Here is a 25,399-nt window from a genome sequence, read left to right as displayed (position 1 = left end):
TCTCTTTGTAGGCAAATAGCCAAGTATTGTAGTGGAGTGCCCATTGGCTCACCATGCTCAGATGCAGGAACCTTTCGCCCTTTTCCCCACAACTCCCTTAATTCCTGGACACTCCCAGGGAAAATAGGTTTCTCTAATTTCTTTCTAAAATAATTAAAAAGGGCCACACCCGATGAGAGGTAGCTGGGCAAGTAACCTACAGCCACATTAGAGGCTCTCTCCTGTCAGAACCAACATGCAATAGCACGCAGCTTCTCCAAAAGACCCAGAAACTGTAGGGAGACCCTCCCTGATGGCTACCAGAGTGTTGTAATTCCAGTAGGGTGGCATTGCTTCCTTATACCTTGAATCCCTCCAGACAGTGTTAGCCAAGCTACCCGGGACTTCATTGAGAGGGATGCTGTTCATGTTAATTATTGAATGCAATGTACTAGCAATGTTTTCTTGGTCCCATTGTCAGGAGTGTATCGCTCCTGCTCCTTCAAAGCCGCTGGTCTCATTCCAGCATCCTGGTTTTGGCTGTGACACATTCTTCTTGTCTGTCTGTCCACCTGCAAGGTGATCAATGTAGCCAGTCTCTGGGTGGAGCCAGTCTCTGGGTGGAGACCAAACCTGATTTAAGCCAGCCAAACCTGCAGTCTCATGCTTGTGATCTCTGCTCTGCTAGATTGGATGCCCTCATTGACAACCTCGGATCGGATATCGACTAGTTTCTGAACTCTGTCTTCCTTTTGACTACAGATTTGACCCTGACTATTCTGAACCTTGCCTGCCTTGTATTTGGACTGTCATTGAATCACTCTCCCCGTCTGCCAACTGCAAGTATCTGTTTGCTTTGCCCAGTTCGCTTCTGCCCTGGTGTGGTGGCCAAGCACTATAGCATTGTCTATAAGACCTGGGGGGGCAACTGAGTACCGGTAGGCCTGCTTCCCTTTGGGAAAGGGGGCTGCTATAGGTGAATAACACAGAAGCCAGCCTTAAGTGCCTGATTACCTGCATTAGGGGTAAGTGTGACAGTACCTTTGCCACACTCCCAGTATACTACCGTAGTGAACTCATTTAGATTTTGCTCAGCCTCAGCCCAGTCCTTACTCTTCCTGGACTTATCTGTGAGTTGAGAAGTTCAACAAACAGCCAAACCTTATGTGCTGGGAAAGTGTTGTGATAATGTGCAGGTGGTCAGGTCACACTGCTGAGCACAAGAAGAGCCTATTATGTATAACATTCTTGTTGCCATTGGCAGGAACACATGAGGGCAGGGCAAAAAAGTGGTGGCACCGACATGATCTCTGTGACTCTTCGCCCAAAGGAACTTCCAATTAGTTGTTGAGCCCTTCCTTGCTGGCCCCTGGACTGATAATGGTAGTTGCCTAGAATTAATACCAGCTTGGCCAGGTTGCGCACGACTAATATGGTGGCTGGGGTTGTAACATACTGTCAATGCAGCACAAAGGGGAAATTTATAAGCAAAAGGGTGGAGGGACCCAGGTCACCCAGCAAGAGATGTGGGGCATGTGCTCAGAAAAAATGAAGCCAGGTGGCATCTCCCTAGACTGGGCATATTTCTCAAGAGTCCTCAAATCATCTTGGCCTGACACTAACAATAAACATTTTCTCCTCTACAGATCTTCCCTTTTATATTTTGCTAGCAATAAATAGCTCATTTTTATTTGGAGAAAGACAAAACATATACTGGCCTTCAGAATAGGGTCGACCAAGACGGGAGGAGGTTGGATGCTGCAGACACACGGGAGTATAACCTTATACTTCTTGTCTGCAGGTTTTTAAAAAAAGATTGTTCATTAAAATTATGTTTATGACCTTCCGGGCAATGAAAACGTTTTGTGATTTCCCATGCCAGTCCTCCAGCACCCCGGCTTCCTGCAATGTTTTCCACATAGTGCCCAATACATGCAGTACGAAAAAGTTGTCAACTTGGCACCTGTTAACGTTGGAAGAAGAGTTTGGAGGTATAATGGTAACAGACATCGTAAAGTGAGGGCATTTCCAGAGACAATTTCATACGTCCCTGTGTTGTGACCCTCACCATGGGAGGTTACTCAACATGGTACTCTATTCTACTGGAGGCCACCAAATTTCTGCAATATACTATTAGAGGCCAATGAAATGTTGTATGCAGGGCTGGATTAACGTAGGGGCTATTGGAGCTGCAGCTCCAGGCCCCTACCTTAATATAGGCCCAGCCACCCAAAAAGGACATGGAAAGCAATGGGTCAACGGGAAGAGATCTCCCCTGACGGGCCCTGCATTCCACATGCACTGCCTGGGCAGGGTGGTGGGATTGATAACAGAAGCCTGGGGCACGCCAATGCAGGGCTCTTACAGATGTCTGGGGCTTCCATAGTGTTAGGCCTGTGCAGCTGCACTCTTTTAGCTCAGAGTGCAGGCCAATGCACGGCCCTTACAGAAACTTGGTGTCAGGGCTGGCCTAGCCCTTCTTCCTCTGGGCTGGCTGCTCAGCTGTCGGCTAATCGCTAGCTCTCTTCTCTTTCCACAGTTACCAGCTTTTCCCGATGATGCTCGTCTGACCTGCCTATTTAAAACCTTCCAGCTCACTTTTTCCTTTGCCTTCGTGTTGGTCACATCACAAGGAACCATCTCCTGCTGTTTGTTTCAAGACTGGCTTGCTGACATCCCTCCTGGCTTCTTTTCCTGCTTGTAGTTGCTCTCCTTGGATCCCTGACTTCTGGCCTGGCTGATTACCCGATCTGGCTATGCTTGACTACGCTTTTTTCTATTTACCTTTTTATTTTTATTAATAAGCAAGTGTGATTTCATTGTACTTCTGTCTCAGTCTGTTTCATGGTTTCTGACACTTGGCAAATCAAATGCCAGGCTTCCCTGGTGTTATGCCTGTGCATCTGCGCTACTTTTGAGTTTGGGCGCATGCCAGCACAGGCTCTTGGAAAGCAGAAGGGTGCCCAGTAAAAGGCCCACCAAAATCCTCAGCACCAAGCACATGATGCTATTAATCCGGCCCTGGTTGTATGGGACCAAAACAGTTCACTACGTATTGCATATTGAGCCTACTAGAGTTTGCCATCATGTTTAGAATACTATCCTCCTTTCTAGATGCAGCAATATGGACTACAACCGTAAAGTACAGTATTTCCAAGCATCACATGTCTCTCTAGTTCTCAGTGTTATCAAGTGACATCATATTTGTGAGCCACACGAAAGGGATTGTGAAATGAGTAGTTCCTCCAGACTGATAATTGCTTTGTATGATTATGTGCCTGGACTACATATCCCAGGGATCTTTGCTACTATCAGGGAGATTGCTAGGAGTAGTTATAAAAGAAGCAAAAGCCCACGTGGAGCTCTCTTCCTCCTGGGCCTGATGTCAAACAGGACCTGTAGAGAGAGGTCGTGGCCTACCACGTGGTGTGCCACATTGCAACCCGGATGAGAGGAGCCTGGCTCTGTTGCTGTTCATCTGACATCCATCCAGCACCACCCGCGTCGCCTGCCAAACTGTGGACCAAGCTTCACATCGGGAGATCGATACGGCGGATCCGCTGCACGAGTGTCACTAGAGGAGATACTGTCCGGAAGGCATTGAATCGGCCTGGTCATTGGCGAGAGGGCAATCTCCCCACCTTCACAAATCCTCTGTCACGGTTCCACTGGGACACTTTGCACAGACATCTTTAACTTAGAAACACTTTACTGAACTTACTTTGAACACTGTGCATAGACACCTTTAGCTTTTTTCATTATAAGAAACCTATTGCTTCCCACTACACCTTATTGGCTTACAATTAATGTGCTCCTACATGCCGGTGAAGACCATCAGATCTGCAACGGGGACATTACTGTCATTGCTGCTATAAGGGCCCTTATACCATCGCCACGAAGTCTGACCTGTCATTAGGGTAACAGTTATAGGCTGGCCGGGGGTTTCCTCTTCAGAAGTCAGTGTAATCAGTTAGCTGTATTTATCCTTTCAGTATTTCTCTGAGGAAGTGTATATAACATACTGTTTATTTGTTAATATCTTGTCTTGTGTTATTCGGAGGAATTCCTTCGCTGAGTTGGCACTGTTGCCTAGAACTCAGCAGATCTATTACCTCCTATTTGTGACAACATCCCTTTTGATCTGTTCCAGTAAATACTATTAGAACATAAATACACAGAGTTGTCTGGTTTATTATTTAAGGTGGGACAAGGATGTCGGAACCCAGAGTGTCAGGTGGGTTCGGATGTTCATCGGGTCATGGCAGCACAGATGAGCAGGTAATTCCAAGCTGTCCCTAAGGGGATCGTGCTACAAATACTATCCTCCTTACTATACTATCCTCCACATACTGTATATACTGTCCTCATTATTATACTATCCTCCACATATATACTATCCTCCCCTCCCCCGGCAGCTTGCACTCTCCTCTACTTCCCTACACTCCAGCAGTGGACTGTCCCTCAGTTTCTTCACATCCAATGCATGGCTATGGGATCAACATTGGACTTGACATCAGAGGACCTGGGAGCAGTGCCGGGACAAGGTCAACAAGAGCCCAGGATGAACATGCCAAACTGACTCCCCTCCCCCCACCCTAAGATGTATGAGCATAATGTGTCAGAAAAAAAATCCCCCCTCCCAAAAAGAGATTGGGCACTAATCTACATGATTACCCCCTAAGCATACATCCCCCTCCTCCCAGTACAAATCCACGCCCCTTCTGAAATCCCTCCTTCCAGCACAAATCTCTGCCCCCTCCATCCCCCAAATCTCCCCAGCACAATCCCCCCCAAACAAATTCACCCTTCCTAGCACAAGCACCCTCCCCCAAGATGTATGAGCATAATGTGTCAGAAAAAAGACGCCCCTCCAAAAAAAGAGATTGGGCACTAATCTACAAGATTACCCCCTAAGCATACATTCCTTCTCCTCCCAGTACAAATCCATACCCCTTCTGAAATCCCTCCTTCCAGCACAAATCTCTCCCCCTCTATTCCCCAAATCACCCCAGCACAAATCCCCCCCCTCAACAAAAAAAATCACCCCTCCTAGCACAAGCACCCTCCAATCATCCTAGCACAACCCCCCCCCCCCCAATATGTATGAGCATAATATGTCAGGAAAAATATCCCCCCTCCCAAAAAGATATTGGACACACCCCTGCTGAAATCCCTCCCTCCCAGCACAAATCTCTGCCCCCTCCATCCCCCAATCTCCCCAGCCAAATGCCCCCCCCCCAAACAAAAATCACCCCCTGTAGCACAAGCACCTTACAATCATCCTAGCACAAACCCCTCCCCCCCACCCAAGATCTATGAGCATAATGTGTCGGAAAAAAATCCCCCCTCCCAAAAAAGAGATTGGGCCCCAATCACATAGCAAGAGTCCGCTCCCTCCGGCTCGGTAGTCAGTCTAGGGAAGGGCTTTGTAGGATTTTTTATTGCCAAGGAACTTGGGTGGGGCTGAGGGTGATTCGGGATACTCCAGATTTACTGAATATTTTGCAGGATAATTCACTTTGCTAAGTTTCTCTGAACAGTTTCTATGCAGGAGCAAAAACAGGAGGCAGAACTGAACCCTTTGTAAAAGATATTCTAGTCAGGACTACCACCCAAAGGAAACAGTCCCTAGGACCCTGGTCTCAGGTCAGAACTCACAATGTCACAGGACCACCAGATGCCTCCTTCCAGGATCCTCCTTCTCGGATGAGCGGATGTCCGTGATAGGCGGAACACAGACTGCTGGGAAATTGAGTGTTCCGCCTATCACAGACGGAGGCGCGGCTTTTGAAAAGAGGAATGGCCGCCGAGGCGCCGACGAAGAGCGGCGATCCTGGCAAGGCACGGGACGGAGGCAAGGCACTGGACGGATGCAAAGCACGGGACGGAGGCAAGGCACGGGACGGAGGCAAGGCACTGGACGGATGCAAAGCACGGGACGGAGGCAAGGCACGGGACGGAGGCAAGGCACGGGACGGAGGCAAGGCACGGGACGGAGGCACAGGACGGAGGCTCGGGACACAGGTAGGCTGGACACACAAGGCTGCACGGACACACACACAGGGATGGATGGATGGATGGACACACACACACACAGGGATGGATGGATGGACACACACACAGGGATGGATGGATGGACACACACACAAGGATGGATGGATGGACACACACACACAGGGATGGACGGACACACAGGGATGGACGGACACACACACAGGGATGGACAGGCATGTCTCACCCTCGGCTTATACACGAGTCAATAAGTTTCCCAGGTTTTTGGGGGTAAATTGGGGGCCTCGGCTTATATTCGGGTCGGCCTATACTCGAGTATATACGGTACTCTAAATCTGAAGCCATGAACATCACGCTAAATCCAGACTGCCTGACTAGGACCCAGAATAACAGTCCCTTTAAGTGGGACAATTCAGCCATAAAATACCTAGGAATTTGGTTGACACCTCAATTATCTTCAATCTATGATCGCAACTTCCCCCCTCTCCTTAAAACCATAGATGGGGAGCTACAGGACTGGCATCCCAGACATTTTTCCTGGTTCGGCAGGGCAGCCATCTGTAAGATGACGGTCTTGCCACAAGTTCTCTATCTACTCTGCACTATACCCATTAAAATACCCCAAAGTTTTTTCAAAGCCCTACATGCTCTACAGATGAGATTCATATGGGCACACAGGCCCCCACGGCTGAAATCCACTCTCTCGATTAGCCCTAAAGCCAAAGGAGGTCTGGGTATCGCTGATTTCAAAGGCTACTACCAAGCCGCGCATATAGCCCGCATAATAGATTGGCACTGTCACCATCAATTCAAAGACTGGGTCACCATTGAGAGTGAGGCGAGCGGGATCCCCCTCCGCTTCTCACTCTGGATACCCATGTCTAAATATCCCGCAGCAGTGAAGGCACACCCGCTTATTGGCACCACACTTAGAATTTTTCACGAGCTTGCTAAACATTCCAAATTTTCTACCCCCTTGAGCCCTCTCACCCCTTTACTTGACAACCCTGACTTCCCGCCTGGGATCAACAACCATTTCCTGATAGACATGTGCATTCGTTTTCGTCCGAATGCATTTTCGTCCGAATTTCAGCTATTTTCGTTTTCGTTTTGACAAACGATAACGAAAGCACAAAATCCGAAAAACGAAAGATCCGACATAAATAAATGCTTTATTTTCGTTTTCATTGTTACAACAGTTCGCTATAGAATAGGAGATTCGACATGACTCTGACAACAATCTGTCTATAGAACCTGTGGTCGAATGTGCCTAACCTTACCTCTATTAGTCCAAGATTATATAGAGAAAATATTCGACAGAGAAAAAAGATTTGACAGAGAGAAAAGATTCTGCAAGTTACTGTCCTAAAAAGTGTTTGGGGACCCGGGTCCTGCCCCAGGGGACATTGATCAATGCAAAAAAAAGTTTTAAAAACGGCCGTTTTTTCGGGAGCAGTGATTTTAATAATGATTAAAGTGAAACAATAAAAGTGTAATATTCCTTTAAATTTCGTAGGGGGGGGTTGTCTATAGTATGCCTGTGAAGGGGCGCATGTTTCCCGTGCTTAGAACTGTCGCTGCACAAAGTGTCATTTATGCAGGAAAAAAAGTCCTTTAAAATCACTCGCAGCTATTATGAATTGTCGGCTCCGTAATACAGAGAACACTCATTGAAAGTAAAAATAAATAAATAAATAAATAAAAAAGCGTGGGGGTCCCCCAAATTCAATTACCAGGCCCTTCAGGTCTGGTATGGATATTAAGGGGAACCCCGCATCAAATTTAAAAAAAAATTGACGTGGGGTTCCCCCTAAAAATCCATACAAGACCCTTTATCCGAGCATGCAACCTGGCAGGCCGCAGGAAAAGAGGGGGGGGGGCGAGAGAGCGCCCCCCCCCCCTCCTGAACCGTACCAGGCCACATGCCCTCAACATTGGGAGGATGCTTTGGGGGTCTGTGACCCCTCAAAGCACCTTGTCCCCATGTTGATGAGGACAAGGGCCTCATCCCCACAACCCTGGCCAGTGGTTGTGGAGGTCTGCGGGCGGGGGGCTTATCAGAATCTGGAAGCCCCCTTTAACAAGGGGGCTTCCAGATCCCGGCCTTCTGGACCCCCAGATCCCGGCCCCCCCCCTGTTTGAAATGGTAAGGGGGTACAAAAGTACCCCTACCATTTCACAAAGAAAGTGTAAAAAATGGTTAAATAAAACAAACACACTTTTGAAAAATTCCTTTATTAAAAATAAAAAAATAAAAAAAAGATTCCAGCGGCGGTAATCCACTCTTGCTATCCAGCGACGGACGGTCATCTCTCCAGCGCAGCGAATCCATCCTTCTTCTGTCTCCGCGGTGGAGACACTGCAGGCATTCCGGCGGCTGACGTTTCTTATATACGGAGGGCGGGGCCACCCGTCACCTGACCCCGCCCCCCTCTGACGCAAAGGGAAACCCGGGGTTCCCTGTGACGTAGGGGTGACCCGCACCCCTCTGATGTAACACAGGCAGGTTTCCGTTACATCAGAGGGGGGCGGGGTCACCCATACGTCACGGGGAACCCCGGGTTTCCCCTTGCATCAGAGGGGGGCGGGGTCAGGTGACGGGTGGCCCCGCCCTCCGTATATAAGAAACGTCAGCAGCCGGAATGCCTGCAGTGTCTCCGTGGAGGAGACAGAAGAAGGATGGATTCGCTGCGCTGGATGAGATGAGACATCGCTGGAGAGGTGACCGTCCGTCGCTGGATAGCAAGAGTGGATTACCGCCGCTGGAATCTTTTTTTTATTTTTTTATTTTTAATAAAGAAATTTTTCAAAAGTGTGTTTGTTTTATTTAACCATTTTTTACACTTTCTTTGTGAAATGGTAGGGGTACTTTTGTACCCCCTTACCATTTCAAACAGGGGGGGGGGCCGGGATCTGGGGGTCCAGAAGGCCGGGATCTGGAAGCCCCCTTGTTAAAGGGGGCTTCCAGATTCTGATAAGCCCCCCGCCCGCAGACCTCCACAACCACTGGCCAGGGTTGTGGGGATGAGGCCCTTGTCCTCATCAACATGGGGACAAGGTGCTTTGAGGGGTCACAGACCCCCAAAGCATCCTCCCAATGTTGAGGGCATGTGGCCTGGTATGGTTCAGGAGGGAGGGGGGGCCGCTCTCTCGTCCCCCCCCCTCTTTTCCTGCGGCCTGCCAGGTTGCATGCTCGGATAAAGGGTCTTGTATGGATTTTTAGGGGGAACCCCACGTCAATTTTTTTTTTAATTTGATGCGGGGTTCCCCTTAATATCCATACCAGACCTGAAGGGCCTGGTAATTGAATTTGGGGGACCCCCACGCTTTTTTATTTATTTATTTATTTATTTTTACTTTCAATGAGTGTTCTCTGTATTACGGAGCCGACAATTCATAATAGCTGCGAGTGATTTTAAAGGACTTTTTTTCCTGCATAAATGACACTTTGTGCAGGGACAGTTCTAAGCACGGAAAACATGCGCCCCTTCACAGGCATACTATAGACAATAGGGGGTCCCCTTGTTAAAGGGGGCTTCCAGGTTCTGATAAGCCCCCCGCCCGCAGACCTCCACAACCACCGGCCAGGGTTGTGGGGATGAGACCCTTGTCCTCATCAACATGGGGACAAGGTGCTTTGAGGGGTCACGGACCCCCAAAGCATCCTCCCAATGTTGAGGGCATGTGGCCTGGTACGGTTCAGGACGGAGGGGGGGCCGCTCTCTCGTCCCCCCCTCTTTTCCTGCGGCCTGCCAGGTTGCGTGCTCGGATAAAGGGTCTGGTATGGATTTTTAGGGGAAACCCCACGTCAATTTTTTTTTTAATTTGATGCGGGGTTCCCCTTAATATCCATACCAGACCTGAAGGGTCTGGTTATGGATATTTAGGGGGAACCCCACGTCAATTTTTTTCTTAAATTTGAGGCAGGGTTCCCCTTAATATCCATACCAGACCTGAAGGGCCTGGTAATTGAATTTGGGGGACCCCCACGCTTTTTTTTTAATTTATTTATTTATTTTTTTATCAATGACTTTCAATGAGTGTTCTCTGTATTACGGGAGCCGACAATTCATAATAGCTGCGAGTGATTTTAAAGGACTTTTTTTCCTGCATAAATGACACTTTGTGCAGGGACAGTTCTAAGCACGGGAAACATGCGCCCCTTCACAGGCATACTATAGACAACCCCCCCCCCCTACGAAATTTAAAGGAATATTACACTTTTATTGTTTCACTTTAATTATTATTAAAATAACTGCTCCTGAAAAAACTGCCGTTTTTAAAACTTTTTTTTGCATTGATCCATGTCCCCTGGGGCAGGACCCGGGTCCCCAAACACTTTTAGGACAGTAACTTGCAAATTAGCCTTTAAAATGAGCACTTTAGATTTTGAACGTTGGAGTCCCATAGACTTTAATAGGGTTCTAAAGTATGCTATATACTAGCTCCGTCGAATCTTCTTTATACATTCGACAGACACCATAAGCCTTCCAAGACAGATTCGACCGTAATTCATGTGGATTTTCGGACTAATGCAATTTTTGAACGAAAAACGAAATAAATAAAAACGAATTTCGGGAGTAACTAAATAAATTAAGTTTTCGGACGAAAACGAAATTCCGAAACGAAATATTTTACTCTGCACATGTCTATTTCCTGAGGCCAACAGACTTGGGGAAGCCACTCCTGGCAATGCACTGCTTTGCTGACGGAAAGATGAAAGACTATATGCCTTTCAAAACAGACAATGGGACTCCACACCTGCCCCTATGGTCGTATTTCCAGATACATAGCTTTGTCAATTCAGCGGACCGTAGGGCCCATTTTACAAGAGGCCTTACGGAACTGGAATCGGTTTGCTGGAGGGGCGATCCTGTTCCGAAAACTACATCGGCCTCATACACGTGGGTACAAAACCTGAGATCACGAGACGACAATAGACTCAGAGAGAGATGGTCAGAGGAACTGGGAGTCGCGATCACTGATAACCAGTGGGAAAAAAGCCCGTATCCTGTCTCACAAGTGCTCTCTAAGCACACGAATGCAAGAAACAGCTTATAAGATACGATCTCATTGGTATGCAACGCCGGTGAAAATCCATAAGTGGTACCCACAAACGTCTGACAGATGCTGGAGATGTGGCACTGAAAGTGGCACTTAACTCCACATCTGGTGGCAATGTGAAGGGTTGGCACCATTTTTGGTCCAAGGTAATTGAGACGATCGCTCAGATCATGGAGACCAGGCTCAGATTGGATGCAGCATGCTGTCTATTACATATTTCAAACTTTTCTTTTCAGAAGTATAAAAACTCGCTTTGAAGACATTTGATAAACGCTCCCAACTCCCTCATACCTCTTTTCTGGAAATCAAAAACTATTCCAACTTTGAAGGATTGGCTGAATAAGGTGTCTTACATTTGTGAAATGGAGGACACGGCAGCCCAGTCCAACGAACTGGTAGCTCGCTACCACAAAACCTGGTCTCCCTGGTTTGCGTTCAGATACTCTCAGGCCTACGCGGTGTTGCAGCTACAAACTTGACCTGTCTGAGTATCCTATGGGAACTAGGGGCTTGAAGGGACGTGTAAACCTGGGCACATGATAGTTGATATGCTTGATTACTTGATCTCATACCTAGAGTCATCTTGCTATCGTTGGGGGAGGTCTTTGCTGTACTTCCCCACACACTCTTGCTCCTTCTTCTTTCTTTCTCCTTCTCTATCTTCCTTTCTTTCTTCCTAACTGCCCTTCATTTCTTTTCCCTGGACCGCAATGAATGGGAAACTCCATCAGTACGGTGGTTGAATTTGTACAGCTTTATTTATCCTTAAAGAGGAAGTAAACCCTTCCAAACAACTTGGACCTATAGGTAAGCCTAGATTAAGGCTTACCTGTAGGTCCAAGCAATATCTCCTAAACCTATATGGTTTAGGAGATATTTGCCCGAAAATGGGCACCGCTGTCTACGGCGCATGCGCCGTAGACAGCGGCGCGCAGGCGCACTAAATGCGGCAAATCCAAGAATGGATTTGCCAAATTTGTCGACTCCCGTGCGCATGCGCGGGAGTGACGTCATCGCGGCTTCGCCATATGACAGCAACGGAGCTGCGAGGCGCGACTCCCGTGCGCATGCGCGGGAGTGACGTCATCGCGGTTGCGCCGCTGTCATTGGTCGGAGCTGCGAGACGCCACCAGCAAGATGGACGCGGCGGACTACAGGGATCAGCGGCGACTTCGCTGGCTCCTGTGTCAGGTAAGTGACACATAATGAGCTACTATGCGATGCATAGTAGTCCATTATGCTTTACCTTTGCAGGGAAAAAAAGAGGAAGTAAACCCATCAGGGTTTACTTCCTCTTTAATTATTCGGCTAGGTTCGGACACCTCCTGATATGACCACAAATTGATATGTTTTACCTTGAGTAGACAATGTTCTAATCTTGTATGCATTTCTAGTATTTTCATTGCCCGGTATTGTTTATGTGGTATTGGACAATTTCTGTTCTAACATGTTTTGTATTTTGCAAATAAACTTTAACTTTAATGAAAAAAAAAAAAAATCATAAATAAAAAATAAATGAATTCAATCAATTAATACTAAGTAAAAATAATTAAATAATTAACCCTTAACTTTCACCATTACCCCATAACAAATAAAATAATAATAAATAACTAAACAACCTAAACCCTAGCACGAACAATTATTATTATTAGTATTGTTATTTTTATTATTATTATTATTATCATTAATAATGTATTTTTTTGTTTGAGTTTGGGTGTTGTTATCTTCTTCTTTTTAAAATAATAATAAAAAACGAAACAGCCTAATCTCTAACACAAACAATTATTATTATTATTATTATCTTTAATAATTTTTTTTTTTTTTGAGTTTGGGTGTTGTTATTTTCTTCCCTAACCTCTAACACAAACAATTATTATTATTGTAATTATTATTATTATCTTTAATATTTTTTAATTTTTTTGAGTTTGGGTGTTGTTATTTTCTTCTTCTTCTTCTTCTTCTTCTTCTTATTATTATTATTATTATTATTAATAATGATAATAATAATGTATTTAAGATTTTTTAAGGTTAATTATTATTTATTAATGTATTGTTACATATTATTCATTTATTTTATTTATTTATGATGACTTTATTTGTCTATTTATTTTATATATTTATGTACAGTATTTATTCATATATTATTGCTATTATATGCTTTACTTTTTTTCATTTAAGCAGAAAATCATGCAAAAACGCGCGCTGAAAAGTGCAAAAAAGCGCAAATTTATTTCCATGGGAATACAAATGCGCCAAAAACGTACAAATCTGCCCGATTCGAGCGACATAAAAAAAGCTCCAGAACTTGTTTGAGCTTCAGGCATTTCCAAATTTCACTTTTTTTTTTCTACTCGATTGCTGACTTAAGCCGCGTACACACGGGCGGACTGTATGGCCTACTTAGTCCGCCGAAACACATTTCAGCGGACAGTCCGCTCGTGTGTGGGCTTCAGCGGACTTTTTCAGCGTGCAGTCGGGCGTACTAAGTATTTCGGATTTTTCGAAATACTGTTCGTCATACTTTGGTTTCAGCGGACAGTCCGCTCGTGAGTAGGCTAGTTGGACGGACTAAGAATGGCGCATGCTCAGAAAGGATTTACACGGCGGAAGGTTGCATTGCTGTGTATTGGACTTCCTATTTCTAGTCCCGTCGTACGTGCTGTACACGTCATCGCGCAAGCTTTCGACGGACTGTTTGTGCATCCGTGTGTGGTCAAGTCCGTTCATTCGAAAGTAGGACGGACTGTCGGTCGGATTGTATGACGGACTAAGTAGGCCATACAATCCGCCCGTGTGTACGCGGCTTTAGACTTTTACGGTTTTTTTTGGTCTGATTGTATATGTAGCCTAGAAGAACTTTGTTGTCTTCGTAGAACTTGGTGCCGTCTATCTGAATGTCTAAACTCCTTTTCGTATAAAATCTGCAATTTCCACAGCTAGCACAGCTCCGCAAAGTTCAAGCCTCGGAATAGGCAAACTTAGCTTTGCCAAACAGAATCCCAACATGAGTTTGATTGCAGGAGTCTGTTACTTTGAGGTAGACAACAGCTGCTCTGGCCTCGGTAGATGGTTCTGAGCAAATTAGAATTTCCTTTCTCAGCAAGGGAAACTGAATTGTCGTATGGGAATCCTATCGAAGGCGCGAGCTGACTGTCTGCCGTACTACTTGTACTTTGTTCCATGGGGAACAGGGCAATGTAAAAAGAAAAAGTGATAAGCTCAATCACAGAGGTGGTGCAAGATTTGACACCATTGTATTTACACCGTAAATGGTGTCCAAGAAGATTATTCCTGGCAAATAAAGGTTTACCTTTGCCAACTCTAGCTCCATCGAATGGTCTCTAAATTCACAGGGGGCTTTGCCGTGATTCTTGCTGATTATTTTTGGACAGGTTTGTAATCTCTTCAATAACGCACTTTCTATGGCTTCAGAGCTACCATAGCTTTTCTTGAGTCTTGCCCTTGCAGCAGCACTTGCATCTGGATAGTCTACATGCTTTGATCTCTGTCTATTCACGATCTGCAGATTCTGGCCTTAGCCACTTTATAGACAGTTCCTCCTTGGCAGTCAGGCTGGGATCAGCAAATGTATATTTAAGGGCTGATCTCCAAACCTTGTAGTTCTCTGAAGTCGAACCGTGGGAGATTAAGGTGAAATCTATGGGCTTGCAGTCTACATTCTCCACTGCAGGTGGCACTTGATCGCAGTTTTATAAAAGATGGGGGAGGAAGTTGGGAGAAACTTGGTTTTTCTATGGCAGTAATTCTCAACCAGGGTTCCTTCAGAGGTTGTAGGGGGTTCCTTCAGCATTGTGCAATTTCTGCCTCTCAGATAAGTTCCCACCGACACCATTGATCTTTTTATCTATCTGTAAGGAGGTAATTCTTCCCAATGCCCACAAGTGTGAGGACCATTCTTCCCACCGACCATCACACTAATGCAGACTTTCTCAACCTTTTCAACACAGAGGAACCCTTGAAATAGTTCTCCGGACTCGAGGAACCCCCTGCTAAAAATGAGAACTCTACAACTCATGATACATTAGTGTGATGGTCAGTGGGAAGAATGGTCCTTACACTTTTGGTCATTCGGAAGAATTACCTCCTTACAGATAGCTAAAAAGATCAATGGGGTCAGTGGGAACTTATCTGAGAGGCAGAAATTGCCCAATGCTGAAGGAACCCCTACAACCTCTTGAAGAACCCTAGGGTTCCACACAACCCTGGTTGAGAATCACTGCACTAATGTATCATGAGTTGTAGATTTCAAATTTTTAGCAGGGGTTCCCTCAGACTGGAGAACGATTTCAAGGGTTCCTCTGTTTTGAAAAGGTAGAGAAAGGCTGTTCTATGGTTTCAGTGACGTACTTCAGACACCCTAAAGCTGCTTCCCAAATCCTGGAACACGAGACCAATGGATCTGGCTATAAAAACCCCCAGGGACCAGACAACACCAGTCTTGGGGTAAACCAGAAAATTAACTGCTTTATTTTTAGAAACACGCTGAATTTATACAGCAAACCATCAGATAAGGGTGACTCCCATTATCCCAGCCAAAGGTCACCTTACACAGTAGAGCTAGTCCTATTATCATAACAATGACCTCCTAATGCCCCGTACACACGAGCGGACTTTTCAACATCCAAAGTCCGAAGGACCGAGTCCGTCAGACTATCCGATCGTGTGTGGGCTGCAACGGACTTTTGATTCGCCAAAGTCTGACGGACTTTAGAAATGAAGCATGCTTCAAATTTTCCCGACGGAACTCCGCCGGACCCGGTCCCCTTCGAAAACTCCGCTCGTGTGTATGCTACTCCGACGGACTAAAACCGACGCTAGGGCAGCTATTGGCTACTGGCTATGAACTTCCTTATTCGAGTCGGGTCGTACGTCATCACGTTCGAATCCGTCGGAGTTTAGTGTGATCGTGTGTGGCCAAGTCCGTTCGGCCGAAAAGTCTGTCAGAACTCCGTCGGAACTCCGGCGGAACTTCGGCGGAACTCCTTTGGAAGTCTGTCGGACATAAGTCCTCTCGTGTGTACGGGGCATTAGACAGTCCGGCTCCCCGGACCAACTTGCATAAGAAGCCACTAGCAATTAGTGACCAGCTCTGGATAATGTAAGAACACATTAAAACACAGAGTTCTCCAGGGAATGGTTCTCCTGCTGCCCAAAGTCTGTGACAGTTTCCTCTGGCCCAGGGAGGCAGCTATCATATTGGATATTGTCACAGCATGTGACTTTGGTGGCCACCATGGGTCAGACAGAGTCTATTTAAGACCCTGGCTCCCGAGCTTGACACGCTTTGTGATAGTGGACAGGTTTCCCATCTGACAGGGACAGTGGAAGCGATAGGGAAAGGTTCGGGTGGAGTAGGGAGAGAGTAGCAACTTTGTCTACCTCTTCATTAAGCTTCCCTTTTGGGTTCGACTGGCCAGGTCGCACTTCACTCCTTGTGTGGTACTGCCTACCACACCATGCTGCATCACCCCAACAAGCTCATTATGTATTATATATCTGGCAAAGTCAGAGAGATCTGATCTTTACGCCTTGGGTGCTTAAGCTCTTTTGTGTATAAAGGTGAGGTATACCAGGATAAAATTACGTTTTAAGAGCACTTGCTATGTGTCAGGGACCCCCATACGCAAGAAAAGTCTGTCTGCCGTATAAGCTTCCTTTGCCCGGTACCAGCATGATCCAAGACCCCTTAGCCCACCCAGTCACTTCTCAAGGCATCAGTGTAGGGTGGAAAACATGAGACTATTTATTCAAACACAGGTACAAAGAGATATACACTCAGTTGATGATTCCCCTTCTTTGTATAATGACACAGGGTGGGGTAAACTACATTTAGTAACAAGAAACACATAGGTGTATTCAAACTGCTTATTAGTTTTCACGTACCTGGTAGAAGGAGCCCGGAGTGCAGGGAGCGGCCTCTGGTAAGCCTCTGGCTCGAGATTCCCTGGGAGTGGGGACAGGGACTCTAGAGTTCAGAGGGCACAAGTGCCAAGCAGGTGATAGTAGGATTGGCCCTGGAACTGGCGTCAGACAGAGGCGGGTACAGGTAGGTGGTTCTGGAACAGCTGGTGAGCAGTCAGCGGCTGGCAGCGGGTACAGGTGATCACACTGGAACGGCTGATAGGTAGGCAGCAGACAGCAGCGGTCACAGATGGCAGACTGGAGCGGCTGGCAGGCAGGCAGCAGACAGCAGCGGTCACAGATGGCAGACTGGAACGGCTGGCAGGCAGGCAGCAGACAGCAGCGGTCCCAGATGGCAGACTGGAACAGCTGGCAGAACAAGCAGGGTCAAACACAGGCCGGGTCATCAACAGGCAGGCAGCAACAGTGCAAAGGAGAAGGCAGAAGCGTGGTCAGACAGTCCGAGGGTCAAGGCTGGCAGCAAGCAGGAGTAGTCAGGAACAGGCCGGGTAGAACTGAGCAGGAACAATCAGGTAAGCAGAGGTAAGTCACAGGAATGCTGTAGACTGGACAGCACCGGGGCACTAGAACGGATTCCTTAAGAAGCCCTCTGGGCGCCAAGAACGGTCGCACGGCGTGCCCGCGCGCGCCCACGTGAAACCGTGCAGCCGTTCGTGACCCCGCACACCCGCGTGCGCACGTTCGCAACCTCGCGCACCCGCGTGAGCCGGTTCGTACCTGCTCGCACCCGCCAACGCGCGCCCAGGGAAACCTATTAACGCTCAACTAAGGGATTCTGTGGATAGGTCTTCCATGAGCCACTGGATTCCGGAGACGACCATGACATTGCCCCCCCCCAAGGGGCAGCCTCCGGATGCCCAACTGAGCCATTTTACCCGGATGGGCCCTCTCAAAGGCGAGAATCAGTCTTCTGGCGTGAATGTTAGATTCAGGTTCCCAAGAGTTTTCTTCGGGTCCGTACCCCTTCCACTTCACCAAGAATTGAACTTGATTACATCTACGCCTACAGTCCAGGATAGATTCCACCTCATACTCGACTTCACCGTCGATGATCACAGGTTCAGGTGGGGCAACCCTCCGGCTGTCAAAGGGATCTGGGACGGCTGGTTTGAGCAAAGCTACGTGAAATACGGGGTGAATCCGGAACGATTCTGGCAATTTCAGCTCGTACGCCACGTCATTTACCTTCTTCACGATTGGGAAAGGACCCACAAACCTTGGCCCCAACTTTTTGGTTGGACAAGCCATCTTCAGGTTCAACGTGGAGAGCCAAACTTGATCCCCGACTTTGAGTTCAAGCTCTCCCCTTCTCTTTCTGTCAAAAACCTTCTTATTATATCTCTGGGTTCTTGTCATGGTCTCCTGCAGCAGTCTGTTGTTGGAGCTGAAGAAGTCAATACTCTCCTGAACCGCTGGTACCGGGCTTTCTGGCAGGTCGTTGGACAGAAATGAGGGATGGAAGCCGTAGTTAGCGAAGAACGGGGACTGACTTGTGGCAGAGTGGATGGAGTTATTATAAGCAAATTCCGCTAATGGGAGCAAAGGAGCCCAGTCATCCTGAGAAAATGACGAGAAGCAGCGCAGATACTGCTCCAACGTCTGGTTCGTCCGTTCCGTTTGCCCATTGGTCTGCGGGTGGTAAGCAGATGAAAAGCAGAGATCGATCTTCAGGGCCCTACAAAGTGCCCTCCAGAACTTGGACGTAAATTGCACTCCCCGATCAGATGTAATATTTGCAGGAACGCCATGTAACCTCACTATTTCTTTAATAAATACCTTGGCTGTTTCCGCAGCGGAAGGGGTGCCCTTCATTGGCAAAAAGTGGGCCATTTTAGATAGCCTGTCCACTACCACAAAGATTGTGGAGTAGCCTTCTGACGGTGGTAGCTCCACAATAAAGTCCATCGATATCATCCGCCAAGGCCTCTCTGGGACAGGTAGTGGTTTCATCAGACCCCAGGCCCTGGACTTGTTGCCTTTGTTCCGGATGCAGGTGACACATGCCTCCACGTACTTTTTACAGTCAGACTTCAACTGCGGCCACCAAAAGGTTCGCTGAACCAGTTCGGAGGTCTTAAGGGCTCCGAAATGGCCGGCCAGCGGGTGATCATGACATGAACTGAGGACTGGCACCCGGGTTTCCTGAGGAACAAAAATTTTGTCTTCATACCAGAGGAGTTCGTCTTTGGCCAGAAGCGTGACGTTAGGTGAAGGAGCAGCACTAGCGGAAGCCTGCTTGATCAGAGACAGCAGATCTTCTTGAAGGAGGAGAAAGTTCCCTGAGGTCAGAATGGTATCTGGATGGGGAGAAGTCTCGGGCTCGTTGAACATTCGGGACAGAGCGTCCGGTTTGGTATTCTTTGACCCAGGGTGATAGGTTATATGGAATGAAAATCGGGAGAAGAAAAGAGCCCATCTGGCCTGACGTGGCCTCAACCTCTTGGCGGACTTCAAATATTCCAGATTTTTATGATCTGTGTAAATAAGGATTGGGTGTGTGGCCCCTTCCAGTAGATAGCGCCATTCTTCGAGGGCCACTTTGATGGCTAATAGCTCCCGGTCTCTGACGTCATAATTCGCCTCTGCTTCGGATAGCTTGCGGGAAAAGAACGCGACTGGGTGCAGACGAGACCTAAGCCCATGTCTTTGTGATAGAACCGCCCCAACCGCGATCTCAGAGGCATCGACCTCTAGAATATAAGGCTGAGTCGGGTCAGGGTGTTTAAGAATAGAGGCCGACACAAATAAGTTCTTCAGAACGGTTAAAGCTTCTTGAGCCTCTGGGGACCACTGGAACTTCAGGCCCTGCTTAGTCAATCTCGTGACGGGAGCTATAATAGTAGAAAATCCTCTAATAAACTTCCTATAAAAATTCGCAAATCCGATGAATCGCTGGACCCCTTTTCTGTCAGTGGGAGCGGGCCAATCACGAATGGCGGAGATCTTCTGAGGGTCCATCTCGATGCCATCTACGGAAATTACCAGCCCCAGAAACTGAATGCTTCGTTGTTCGAAGGTACATTTTTCCGGTTTGGCATATAGCCCGTGAAGTCGGAGTCGGGATAATACGTTCCTGACGTGTTTCCGGTGTTCTGCCAGGGAGGAGGAGAAGATCAGGATGTCGTCTAGATAGATAATGACGAACAGGTCTAGGTAGTCTCTGAAAATGTCGTTGATGAAGTGCTGGAATGTGGCAGGGGCGTTACATAAACCAAAGGGCATAACCAGGTACTCAAAATGCCCAAAGCGAGTACGGAAGGCAGTCTTCCATTCGTCACCATCACGGATGCGGACCAGATTATAGGCCCCCGGAAGATCCAGCTTCGAAAATACTGCTGCAGACCCCAGTCTTTGGAAGAGTTCCGGCACAAGTGGCAAGGGATAACGATTCTTAATAGTTATCTTGTTAAGGGCCCGATAGTCAATGCAGGGGCGCAAGGTTTGGTCCTTTTTCTCCACGAAAAAGATTCCCGCACCCGCTGGTGAAGTGGAGGGACGTATGAATCCCTTCCCTAGATTATCATCCAAGTAAGTTTTCAAAGCCACCAACTCAGTCTCTGATAGTGGGAAAATCCTCCCAAAGGGGATTTCTGCCCCTGGAAGTAATTCTATAGGACAATCATATGGCCTGTGAGGGGGTAAGGTCTCTGCACCCTTCTTGCTAAACACATCCAGGAAGTCGTGGTAGGCAGGAGGTACAGCCCGACGGGTTTCTGCGTCAACTTCCAGGCAGAGCAACGAGGAGGATGCCTGGTCGGTTCCCGACAAGCAGTGCTGGAGACAGTAAGGTGAAAGGAATTTTAATTCGCCAGTGGACCAGTCAATCTGGGGGTTATGTGCCCTCAGCCAGGGCATGCCGAGAATGATAGGGAAAAGGGGGGATGTGATGACATCCAGACACAGCAACTCTTGGTGGATCCCGGCAATGGAAGTCAATAAGGGCTGAGTCTCCTGGGTTACAGGACCGGACTTGAGAGTGGAACCATCGGCCAGATGTATAGAAAGTCCCTTTGCCCTGGGCCGAAGGGGAACGTTATGTCTTGAGGCGAAAGATAAGTCTATAAAGCCACTGCAAGCTCCTGAGTCAATAATGGCGTTGGTCCGGACGTACCCTCCTGGTAGCTGCAAGGAAATGGACACAGTCAGATGGGAGGTAGTACTTGGAAAGTCAGACGTAAGGGCAGGAGACACGGAGAGGCACTTACGGAGCTTGGCAGGGCAATTGCGCACAAAATGTTCTGGATCTCCACAGTATAAACAGAGGTTTCCCACCCGACGGCGCTGGCGTTCTTCAGGCATCAAGGAAGGCCTAAGTAGGCCCAACTGCATGGGTTCGGGGAGATCCTGATTCGTCGTGGTGGCAGCGGAAGAGGTAGGATGAGGAGAGCTGGGAACCCGAGGAAGCATCCACACTGGACGAGGAGTTGTTGAGGACCGCTCCAAACGACGTTCCCTTAGCCGTCTGTCTATTTGGATAGCGAGCTCCACCAAGGCTTCTAAAGTCTCTGGAATGCCCACTCGGGCAAGTTCGTCCTTCAAGGGTTCCGACAGGCCCATACGGAACTGGTAACGTAAAGCCGCATTGTTCCAATCTGTGTCGGAACTCCAGCGTCGGAATTCCGACACATAGTCTTCTACAGGTCGGCGGCCTTGCTGTAGTGAATGCAGGGCCGCTTCAGCGGTGGCGGTTAATTGTGAGTCTTCATATAACCGCGACATGGCCTGAAAGAAGATGTCCAGGGTTTCAAGGGAAGGATCCTTTTTTTCTAGTAAGCGGTGGGCCCAGGACTGAGGTTTGCCAGTTAATAGAGAAATAACATATCCCACCTTGGTGGCCTCAAGGGAGAAGGTCCTGGGCTGGAGAGCAAAGAAAAGTTCACAGGAGTTGCGAAAAGTCCGGAATTTTCCACGGTCTCCAGAGAATCTCTCGGGTGTAGGTACCCTAGGTTCAGGGGGCAACATCACCACAGAAGGGGTAACAGAAGTCCCGGAAGCAGCTGGAGTGGAAGTAGACAGGGCCAGAACCCGTTCCTCTAGCTGGCTATAGCCCTCCTGTAGATTCTTCACCGCTTGAGTGAGTCCTGCAAGGTGGCGGCAGAGCTCGTCCATAGGAGAGGCTCCCTGCGTGGGCTCGGACATGGCTGTCCAGTACTGTCACGTACCTGGTAGAAGGAGCCCGGAGTGCAGGGAGCGGCCTCTCGTAAGCCTCTGGCTCGAGATTCCCTGGGAGTGGGGACAGGGACTCTAGAGTTCAGAGGGCACAAGTGCCAAGCAGGTGATAGTAGGATTGGCCCTGGAACTGGCGTCAGACAGAGGCGGGTACAGGTAGGTGGTTCTGGAACAGCTGGTGAGCAGTCAGCGGCTGGCAGCGGGTACAGGTGATCACACTGGAACGGCTGATAGGTAGGCAGCAGACAGCAGCGGTCACAGATGGCAGACTGGAGCGGCTGGCAGGCAGGCAGCAGACATCAGCGGTCACAGATGGCAGACTGGAACGGCTGGCAGGCAGGCAGCAGACAGCAGTGGTCACAGATGGCAGACTGGAACAGCTGGCAGAACAAGCAGGGTCAAACACAGGCCGGGTCGTCAACAGGCAGGCAGCAACGGTACAAAGGAGAAGGCAGAAGAGTGGTCAGACAGTCCGAGGGTCAAGGCTGGCAGCAAGCAGGAGTAGTCAGGAACAGGCCGGGTAGAACTGAGCAGGAACAATCAGGTAAGCAGAGGTAAGTCACAGGAACGCTGTGACTGGACAGCACCGGGGCACTAGAACGGATTCCTTAAGAAGCCCTCTGGGCGCCAAGAACGGTCGCACGGCGTGCCCGCGCGCGCCCGCGCGCGCCCACGTGAAACCGTGCAGCCGTTCGTGACCCCACGCACCCGCGTGCGCATGTTCGCAACCTCGCGCACCCGCGTGCGCCCGTTCGTACCTGCTCGCACCCGCGTGCGTCCGTTCGCGCCAACGCGCACCCAGGGAAACCTATTAACGCTCGACGAAGGGATTCTGTGGATAGGTCTTCCATGAGCCACTGGATTCTGGAGACAACCATGACATTAGTAGACAGTCTTATCAGCAGGGAGGGCTGTTGGAGGAATCAACCCCCCCTCCACCCCGCCCCCGGTCTACATGCTATAAATTCATGTACATCCTATAATAGGTTCATCCCAAGGCAGACAGAAACAATAGAACAATGGGATACAAAAACACCTCAAATGATTTAGTAAAAAGTCTACAACAGTTTATGAGACCAAGCTCATACAATATTCCAGCACTCGGAAAGGTGGAATTCATTTATCTTCATATATATTTCTTGGGGGGTATTGTTCAGAAATATTACTGTCCTGAGTGAAAGAACCCCTTTATTCTTTCAACACAAACCACACATATAAGACCCTGGATAACAGGAGCAACACCAAATGATAAATCCGGTATGGTTGAACAGTGTGTCAGGTTAGGACAGACCCGACTGGGGTTCTCGGTCACCCTGTGTCCCTGATAGACACAGAGTCACTTACACACAGGAGGGGCCAGGGGGAGCTGGACAAGGAGTTTCCAGAGCTCTCTAAAGGTAAGCTGGGTTCCACAAGCCCCCCTGTCCAAAGTGACTCCCGTCACAGCAGGTGTCGCCCTCAGACCTGTTGAAGGATTCCAGACTCCAGTAATCCCTTGTGCTTCTCTCTGTGTCATCACACTAATTTCCAAGTCTTGTTAGCGGTATTTCTGATATTACAGGAAAGGAATAAGCCATGTGGTGTCACTTACTGCATTATGCTTACCCTTTGAAGCCAATTACCCATGTTGCAGTTGGCTGCATACATTACATATACAAACTGCTACATGCATCTCATCTTTTTAGAAGAAAAAAAAAAAAAGAAAAAGAGAAAACGTTGGGACTTTAAATGTGGCGGTGACTGGGTAAGGCAGTTGCCTCCATCCCTATTTAAATAAAGCAATCAGGATGACTGGGGGTTGGGACTATGAATGAAGCAGGCAGGTGTAAAACATTTATATTGATTGGAAAATCAATGGTAAGTTGCATGACGGTAATCATGAGTACACCAAGAAGACCAATATATTCCATTTAATGGATAAACATACAGCAATAACAATTGGCCACTAAAAATACAAATCACATATTACAAGTGATCATTAAACAAGTAAAACATATAGTTGGCATAAACCATGGCATATAGTAGCTCTATGCATTTCGTGGATTCATCCACTCTTCAGGAGCATGCACGTGGAAAACTGAATGCTGTAGTATAATAATAACAAGAATATCTGTAAGGTCTGACCCTGTCACAGAAAGTAATATTGGCTAGGATAAACCCCCCAAAACCACTCTCAAAAGTACTTACATTATCTATATCTATGCAGTAGCAATGTGCCAAAATGAATTAGAATAACCCCATATGGGTATCACTGGTGGGAGCTGAGGTGGTTAAGGCAGACCAGGACTGGACAAAGATGGTTTCCAAAAAAGAAAATTCCAAAAAATAATTTGTCGAGACATAGTGTAGGGTGTTAACAAACATAAGACTATATACACTCAGAGGACAACCCCCCTTATTTGCATAATGACACAGGGCGGGATAAACTTTTACCTCCTCCAGTAGCATGGCACACAGATATATTTAACTTTCCCATAGTAGACCGCCTTTGGGAGGGGCTGCTGGAGAAATCCCCTCCCCTCTCACAGCTAATCCACATAGACATATACATCCCATAATAGGTTGCTCCCAAGGCAGACACAAACAATAGAACAATGGAACGCAGACGCTCTAGTAAAAGGTATACAACAGTTTATGAGACCAAGCTCATGCAATGTTCCAGCAGTTGGAAGGGTGGAATTTATCTTTATATTTTCTTGAGGGATATTGTTCAGAAATATTACTAATATTACGAAAGAGCCCTTCATTCTTTTAACACAAACCACACATATAAGACCCAGGATAACAGGGTAACAAGAAATGCTGAGTCCGGTGTGGTTGTACGGTGAGTCTGGTTAGTGCAGATCAGACTGGGGTTCTCAGTCACCCTGTGCCCCTAATAGACACAGGGTAACTTACACATAGGTGAGGCCGGGGTAGCTGAACAAGGAGTTTCCAGAGCTCTCTAAAGATGAGCTGGGTTCCACAAACCCCCCACCCAAAGTGACTCCCGTCTCACTATGGTTTCGTCTCTAATTCTTCTGCTGACTGTAGCTTGAACTGTGTCTTATCACTGGAAGTCACTTGATAATGGTCAGAGATGATATACTTTGCTGTGTAGTGACATTAGCGTGATGGATCTGTAGTGGCGCAGGCATTTGCAGATTAGTAGGAGGTACAAGAGACAGCTCTGCATCATTGCAAATACTGTACTTTACCACATATTTACCGGTGCATTCAGCTGGATCTTTCA

Source organism: Lithobates pipiens, unplaced genomic scaffold (assembly GCF_037356315.1).
Source record: "Lithobates pipiens isolate NorthernLeopardFrog02 unplaced genomic scaffold, aLitPip1_a1.2 Scaffold_162, whole genome shotgun sequence".
In the NCBI taxonomy this organism is placed as follows: domain Eukaryota; kingdom Metazoa; phylum Chordata; class Amphibia; order Anura; family Ranidae; genus Lithobates; species Lithobates pipiens.
This window is presented reverse-complemented; position numbering follows the sequence as displayed.